This window comes from Pleurodeles waltl, chromosome 6, assembly GCF_031143425.1.
Source record: "Pleurodeles waltl isolate 20211129_DDA chromosome 6, aPleWal1.hap1.20221129, whole genome shotgun sequence".
NCBI lineage: Eukaryota > Metazoa > Chordata > Amphibia > Caudata > Salamandridae > Pleurodeles > Pleurodeles waltl.
Genome location: NC_090445.1, coordinates 560,782,684 through 560,790,949, shown reverse-complemented (window position 1 = coordinate 560,790,949; position 8,266 = coordinate 560,782,684).

Genomic DNA, 8,266 nt, shown 5'->3' with positions numbered 1-8,266 from the left:
CTCTCACATCCAGACACTCTCACAGCCACTCTCACCCCCAGATACACCCTCTCACACTTATTCTCACACCCAAAGAGGCCACGGCCAACTTCTGCCATGCACACCCAAAGGTCCGTGCACAGCATGGGGTTGGGTGATTAGAGGGGTTGGCCGCAGGGTCTGGCTGCAGGTCAGGTCTTGCGGGCAACCTTTGCTGTGCATGGGTGAAGGCTGTGCCTGGTGCAAGTTTGGGTACTCATGAAGGTAGGCCCGTGGCAGTGCGTGGTGGTGCTTGGATTAATGTATACTAATGAAAATTACTATAAATAACAAAACATAGAAATTCACTTACAAAGGTTACAGGGACGTTTTAGTTAGGAAATAGAATTTAAAAAAAACATACAAATTCACTTTAAAAAAAAAGGTTACAGTGACATAACAATAACTCGCACCCTCACCATGCACTGCTAATTAAACGGGGCACGAGGTCGCAAGTTATAGTTACCTTAGGGCAAGAGTTATAGTTACTTGATGTAACTATAACTGGTGAAGTTCTATGGTTTTGTACATTTAAAATGTAAGCCTAACTATAATGTCTCTGTAACCTTTGTGTTTTATTAACTGACCACATATGTATATATATATATATATATATATATATGTCCACCAAGCAAGTCCCGAAATACTGAGGCTCAAAAAAGTGGCGGTCCGACCATGGTTTCGGGAAAACCATTAATTACATCAAACAAATTCTTGTAACCACAAGAAAGGTCAGGACACTTCCAGTGAAGGTAAAAGGTTTACTATCACACAGATACTTCCTCCAAACGCGTTTCAGCCGTAGCCTTGTTCACAGGTGGGGGAACTCATCACATTAGCATACAAATACCCAAATCCAACAAAACAAAAAACACACAAATACACCTAATGAAGCAACTTTTTTTGCAAACACAGTGGCCATATTGGACTAGTATGTAATACATAGGATACCTTCCACTAATTAGCGATATTCTTTGTCTTATCCTTAATCTACCTCTGTAACCAACCTATTATTAAACTAAATATATGTTATTATCATGGTTGTTACAAATTATGTATCCTGGTATAATTGTGTCCTCTTCTATTACATCTGTGCCAAACAATTACACAAATCATATCCACTGCATTACAATCAATAATTTCATGTGCCCATGAGACCCCATACTTGATAATCAAAAAAAACCTGTGTAGAAAAGAAATAATATGAACAATAAATACACATTACTCTATATTTGAAATGATAATCAAAAACTTCTTATCAAGTTTATACCCAGAAATATCTATCCCAGATGACTACACATCTCCTCACTGGAGTTTAAACCGCCAGGTGAGAGAGTCATGAACCTAATAATGTATTTGGACTCCAAAATACGCAAGGTTTTTTGTCTGTCACCCCCCGTTTATTGATCTTGACATGGTCACACACCAAGTAACACAGTAGTTTCTCATCACCTTGGTGTGTCTCTTGAAAATGTCTAGCTACCGGGTAATTCCGGTCATTATTGCGGATAGCTCTAATATGTTCGAGGATTCTCTTCTTAGCCTTGTAAATCGTACTGGCTACATATAACTTGTTACATGGGCATCTCAAACAGTACACACAATATTCTGTATTACAGTTGTAATGTCCTGTAATCCTGTACTTGTTCTGTCCATCACCCCAGATAACATCCGTACTGTTGACACTATGGGGGTCATTCTGACCCTGGCGGTCCAAGACCGCCAGGGCCATGAATGACGGAAGCACCGCCAACAGGCTGGCGGTGCTTCCAAGCCCATTCTGACCGCGGCGGTAAAGCAGCGGTCAGAAAAACGGGGCCGGCGGTTTCCCGCTGATTTTGCCACTGCACCCGTCGCACCGCCACAACACCGCCGGCTCCATTCGGAGCCGGCTCCTGTGTTGCGGTCCCCATTCCCGCTGGGCCGGCCGGCGCTAACTTGGTTAGCGCCCGCCGGCCCAGCGGGAATGTCGGAATGAGGGAAGCGGTATTTTGGCCGCATGGCGGCCAAATGCCGGTTCCCGCCTGGCGGGCGGCAGGGTTGGAATGAGGGCCTATATCTACAAGCTTTACATTGCTTGCAGCAATAGAATCCCATAATAGGAACCCCAGTTTGCATTGTACTGTCAGAACTGATTACCATATTATGACTCAAATCATCACGTATGGATCTCCCTCTATGGAAAGTAATAGATGGCAGATCCTGTACAACCTTCCTCAAATGAAGATCTGTCTGTAAGATATGCCAACTTCTCCTCAAAATTTGCCTCAACTTGTAAGCTTGATTAGAATAAGTGGTGATGCATCTTATTTTCTGCTCATTGTCCTTCATTGTATTTGAGGGATACAAAAGATCTGATCTAGTTTTTAGATCCACCTTCTCCACTGCTGTATTAATCATTCTGTCACTGTATCCTCTTTCTGCAAGTCTTTTGCACATTACACTACATTCCTGTTGGTAACTTTCATTAGTGCTACAAATTATGTTGGCACGTAGCCACTCACCATACGGAATGCTCCTAATGAGATTAGAAGGGTGGGCGCTACCTGCATTTAAAAAGCTGTTCCCAGCAGTTGCTTTTCTGTATAATTTGGTTAGCACCCGATCCTTATCAATACTCATTTCAACATCCAAAAACTGAATCATAGTCTTGCTGTACTGTGCACTTAGATGGATGTCGTGCATGTTTCTTTTCAATGACCTTACGAATTCCATAGCTGACTTCTCATCCCCTCTCCATATGACGAAGATGTTGTCGATATATCAACACCACAATCTTTTATATCAAGGGATACCTGCTCCTCCCACCAGCCCATGAACACATTTGCATAGCTGGGAGCAAAGCAGGTACCCATTCCTGTCCCTTGTAGTTGTTTATATATTACATTGTCAAACAGAAAGATATTGTTCGATAAACAGTACCAAACCATGTCACAGAACATCTCTCTGTGCCTCAAGTGTGAAATGGATCGTGATAATGTCTAACAGCCTTAAGACCCAAATCATGTTGGATGCATGTGTATAAGCTAGTAACATCCATGGTTAGTAATAAAAAGTCCTCCTCCCAATGTAAACCGTCCATCAATTTAAAAAACTGTGTGGTATCCTTGACATACGAGGGCAAACATTCCACAAATGGGCGTTGGAAATAATCAATATATCTAGATGTATTCTCTAATAATGAGCCCATCGCAGACACAATAGGTCTGCCAGGGGGATTGAGACTGTCCTTATGGAGCTTGGGTAATAAGTACAATACTGGTGTCTTAGGATGGTCACACTTAAGGAAATAATATTCCTCCCATTCAAGCAGAACCATGTCCCTCCATTTTGTCAGCATACCATGATATGTTGCAATAGACCCCTTCAAGTCAACTTTATCGGCTTTGACATTACATTCTGCTACACTCAATTGTCTAGCTCCTTCTTGCAAATAGTGAGTCTTATCCAAAACCACTACATTGCCACCTTTGTCTGATTCACGTATTACAATGTTAGAATCCTTAGATAGTGTGTCTAATGCCATGCGTTGTCTAAGTGACAAATTGTAATACTTATTACTGGATGAACTAAACCTCATTTTCTTCAACTGACCAATTACATCCCTCTCAAACACCTCAATGGCATCATTTTGTATAGTTGGTAAAAAAGTAGATTTGGGTTTAAACGGGCTAGAACAAGTAGCATCTACATCTAAGCCTAAGACCTCCAAATTCATAATGGGGTCATCTTGTGCCTGTGTATTGGTATCCAAAATGGATAATGTATGTAGCATGTCTATATCAGAGATCAATAACCTACTTATTGGGGCTCTCTCCACTGTTACTGGATGTGTTGTTACCTTAGTTTGAAACCATTTCTTCAGCTTGAGCTTTCTCACAAACTGAAAAAGATCAATTCTAGTCTGTACATAATCTAAACATCTAGTCGGACAAAATGATAGTCCCAAAGCCAATAGGCTATTCTCGTCGGCCGTCAGATGTCCCCTGGATAAGTTGACTACAGTTCTTATGTGAGTGTTCGTGCCCTTGTGTTCATTCTTCCTGGCATGGGCCCTTCTTTTTCTTGTTCTTGTTTTCGCTGCGAGGTTCCTCTTCCTCTGCCTCTCGAGCCACGGCCTCTGCCTCGTGATTGAAACAAATCTTTCTTTTGGTCTGTCCTCCCCTGATTGAGTAGCCAAATTTGTTTAAATAAATTGGCTCTGTTGGTACTTTTGTCAGACCCCATAATCTTTCTTAGATGAGCGGCATCTGTAGTGTCTGATAAATTGCTATCCGAAATATCACTCTCTTCAGAATCATGTATATTAACTCCGGAGGCACCTTTTCCACCATCCGATACTGGTTCCTTGTACTCTTCAGAGTACATATAATCATACTTTCGGTGAAAGGTCAACACTCTGCCAGATTGATAATACTTGAAATCTCTCAAAAAGTTTCTCTGTTTCTTTGCTGTAATTTCCTCCTCATATTTAATACGTTGTTTATCGAGGTTTATTTTCAGCTCATCAAAGTTTGCTTGTGTTACCATCATAAGGATTTCCTTGGTTATCTGGTCAAGTTCCTCAAGAATTCTTGCTCTCTCTTTGGACGTGTACTTTATCAAGAGCCTCATCATGTTCAAAGAGCTCACTTTCTCATTTTCTGCCTATTCTTCTAATAGGTCAGGGTCTGGGTCCTCATAAGATGGAATCGTGTATATACGTAAGCCCCTAGGAAACCATTAATATATAATATATAATATCTATGACTCAGTGGTGGTCACCTTAGGTCAGCGTTTCCATAGGAAATGCTTTTTTGTTTTGCTAATAACTCTACTGCACTTTGATGAATGTTCACGAAGCTAGCTTGTTCATGGAGAGTGTTTCAGGGTAATATGTCAGGTAGGGGACAAGAATAAGGTCGGCATGAAAGCTCTATATCCCCATGTATTTTCCATAATTTTTAGGAAGAACTAACACAAAAAGCTGCTGAATGGAATTAAACCAAATTTGGTAGGAAGCTAGATCTTGATCCACAAAGTGTGCTTTTTGTTATTTGGTGTAAATTGGTTGGGTAGCTCTTTAGAAACTAGGAATCACACATGTTTGTGTAGCTAGATGGTTGTGTTTGAGGGACTCTTGAGAGACAAGGTAGGCAGGTAGGCATACTTTGTCTTACCCTTGCCCTTGTTTGGTAGGGGGGGAACCTGTTCCCAGAAATACTCTACCCGGGGCTTACATTTTTTTTTCCAGAAGTGTGAGACTCCTGAGGCATCTTTAAAAAGCACAGAGCTTGCTGGAGGTCTTTTATTAGGAAATTATCTGACCGCCAGGGTAGATCCATGACCAAATTGACAACAAAGGGGAGGGAGGCATTTGACCTCCCTCCCCATGCCTGTAATGGACCCCTGGGACTCCATCTCCTTGGAGTTTATTTTTATTTTAGTGAGTGGGCCTAGCAGCCCCCTCCTCAATCCCCCACTGGACCCCAGGAACCCAATCACCCAGGGCCAAAGCCTTAAAAAAAAGGACCCCCTCCCTGGGCTGCCTCTCCCCTAGCCACCATTGGTTCCTGGGGATCCAGTCTCTTGAGGCGGAATTGCAGATAGAAGGGATGAAATTGGGCCTGGGGCCTCCATCTCCATGCCGATAATGCACAGTGTCCCGGGGAACCAAACCCTGGGACACTATGGTTCCCTGCCTGGGAGAGTGCAGGCATACCCTGCTCTCACTCTCCCGGCAGGGAACTCCACTTTGTTCTGATTTTCTTTGAGAACTTAAAAAAATATCCTTTCGCCCAGCTGGGAGCAAAGAAAAGATGCTGGGTGCTGCCAGCACCCAGTGTGGTGCTGGCTGGGGCCATGGGGGCTGAGCAGCTCTCCTTGTAGCCCTCAACTTAATGTTTTGTGAGTGCCTCCAGTGGGCACCTGGGTACCCACCCAAGGCCCCTGGGGACGGGATCCCCGGAGGCAGTGTTAGCTTGGGGAAGGCGGGGTCAAGTCTCTCTCCTATAAAAAAAATGGCCCTAGGGAATGGGGTCCCAAGGTATTTTGGGGTGGGGGGTTGAGCACTTCCCTCCCCTTAAAAAAAAAACAAAGGCCCCAGTGATGAGGTCCCTGAGGCCTAAAGTGCCTTGGTGGGACCAGGGGATAGGGTTCCGAGGGTGACTATAGGCTTGCATTACAAAAAAAATAAAAAGATCAAGGCCCAGGGGTGGGTCCCCAGGCCCCAGAGTGACTCGAGGAGAGGGACTGAAAGCCCCTCCTCTTAAAATATATATTTTGTCCTTGGGGGATGGGGTCCTTGTAACCATTTTTGGCTCAGGAAGGGGGACAGCATGCTCCCTCCCCTTTAGAAATATTTTTTGGCCCGGATGGATGGGGTCATTGGGGCCACTAATGGCTTGGGGGGGGAGGTTGCATGCTCCCCTCCCTTTAGTAAACAAAGGGCCCCAGAGGATGGGGTCCTTGGTGCCCTTACTGGCTCATGGAGGAGGGCGTTTTCCTCTCTCCCCTTTCTCGCATAGGTTCTCATTATTCTAATAAGACTACTGGATTTGGGTGACAGAATCACTTGTACTGCGGGGGACTGAGTCTGAACCCACACCAGGTGACACCTGTCGGCCTAATCCGGTTTTGTTCCTGCTAACTAGCAGTGCCTCATCTCTACCCAAGAGCAGGAATGATTGGGCAACCGAGCGCATGAAACAAATCACTCCTCAGGGAAATCGTGGTCACTCAGATCTCATCTGTTTCTCTCAGTTACATCAGTCTCACATATGCAAGGACAATCAGAGCCAGAGTATAATTCAATAAAGTTTAATTGAAGCAACTGCATCTTAGATAATAAAGCATGTATTGCAATAACGAGGACGATGAAGCATGGCAGGGTTAAAATTATGACAAGGATGGTGAAACATAAAAATAAAGCTACCATGTTGTCACTATGGCTGTTAAGACTAGTTCCTACCTAGGCTGTGTTAGAGCAAAGCTTGTTAAACTCTAAATCTGCCCTTCAGGTTACCCTGGGAAGACATCATCCCTCATACCTGAGCAAGAGGCCTGTAGTCCACATAAGCAGCTGCAGCAAAGCACTCAGCAATCAGCATACAGTCATGGTCATCTGGCTGGAATCTCCCTCTAACGTACATGGGTCAATGTAGTGTTTTATAATAAAACAACTGATGTTCCAAGAAAGGATCCCCACGTAAGAGTGTGTACAATTCTGTGAACATTAGAGACAAAGCGTACCACTTTTGTCAGCAACCTATCTTACTGCAGCCTTGAGAAAAGCACAGAGTGAAAGAAATGTCTTGTTTAAGAACATAGTGCTGGCCTAGGCAAAGAACAGCTAGATAGAGAAAATAAAACAGGACCGCGAATGTGGTTATTATTAAAATAATAAAAATGAAGCTGAATAAAATATATCTAGGTTAAAGTGCACAGCGGCAGGCCTAGTTTGCTAAAATAACGTGTATAGAACTATAGCTAAAATGGCTACACTACACCCTCCCTTTGCCTGTTCAAAGATGATTCAAAGCCTTATTATGTATAAAAGCTACTAAAATTCAACATAAGGCATATAAATAAAAAAAACAAAATGCTGACCCAAATCAGCTGCCCCCTACCATTACAGAAGACAAAGGCCCATGGGAATGGGGTCCCTGGGGCCATTCCCCTGGGAGGCCTTTGGGTAGCTATGTGCTCTAAAAAATTTCATAACATAACAATGGCTCGAGGAGTGCCACACACCCCATTTCCTTAAAAAAGGGCCCAGGTTGATGGGGTACTTGGGGCCCGAAGTAGCTTAAGGAGTGGGACTGCATCAGTGGATTTGCCCTGCATCCAACCCCCTGCCACGAACGGCTGAAGGCTGTGCGCAGCGATTGGTTACTTTATGTATGGTGATAAAATATTACTTTACGTTAAACAAATATAGAAATTTACTGGGAAAAACACAAAGGTTAAAGTGATGTTATAGTTAGGTGAAAATTCAGTGACAAAGTGACATTTTTAACACAGAAAACCTGAAATTCTCCAGTTACAGTTATCTCTAGTAACTTTAACTCATGCCCTAAAATAACTATAACTCACACCCGTACCATGCACAGTCGTCTCATCACAGATGTTATTTCAAATGTTGAAGTGACGTTATCAATGATGTTATAGAACATGTCACAAGTGATGTAATATGTGGTGAACTAGCTGTGCATGCGGAAGGCACGAGTTATAGGCCTTACAGCACAAGTTATAGTTATTAAAGATAACT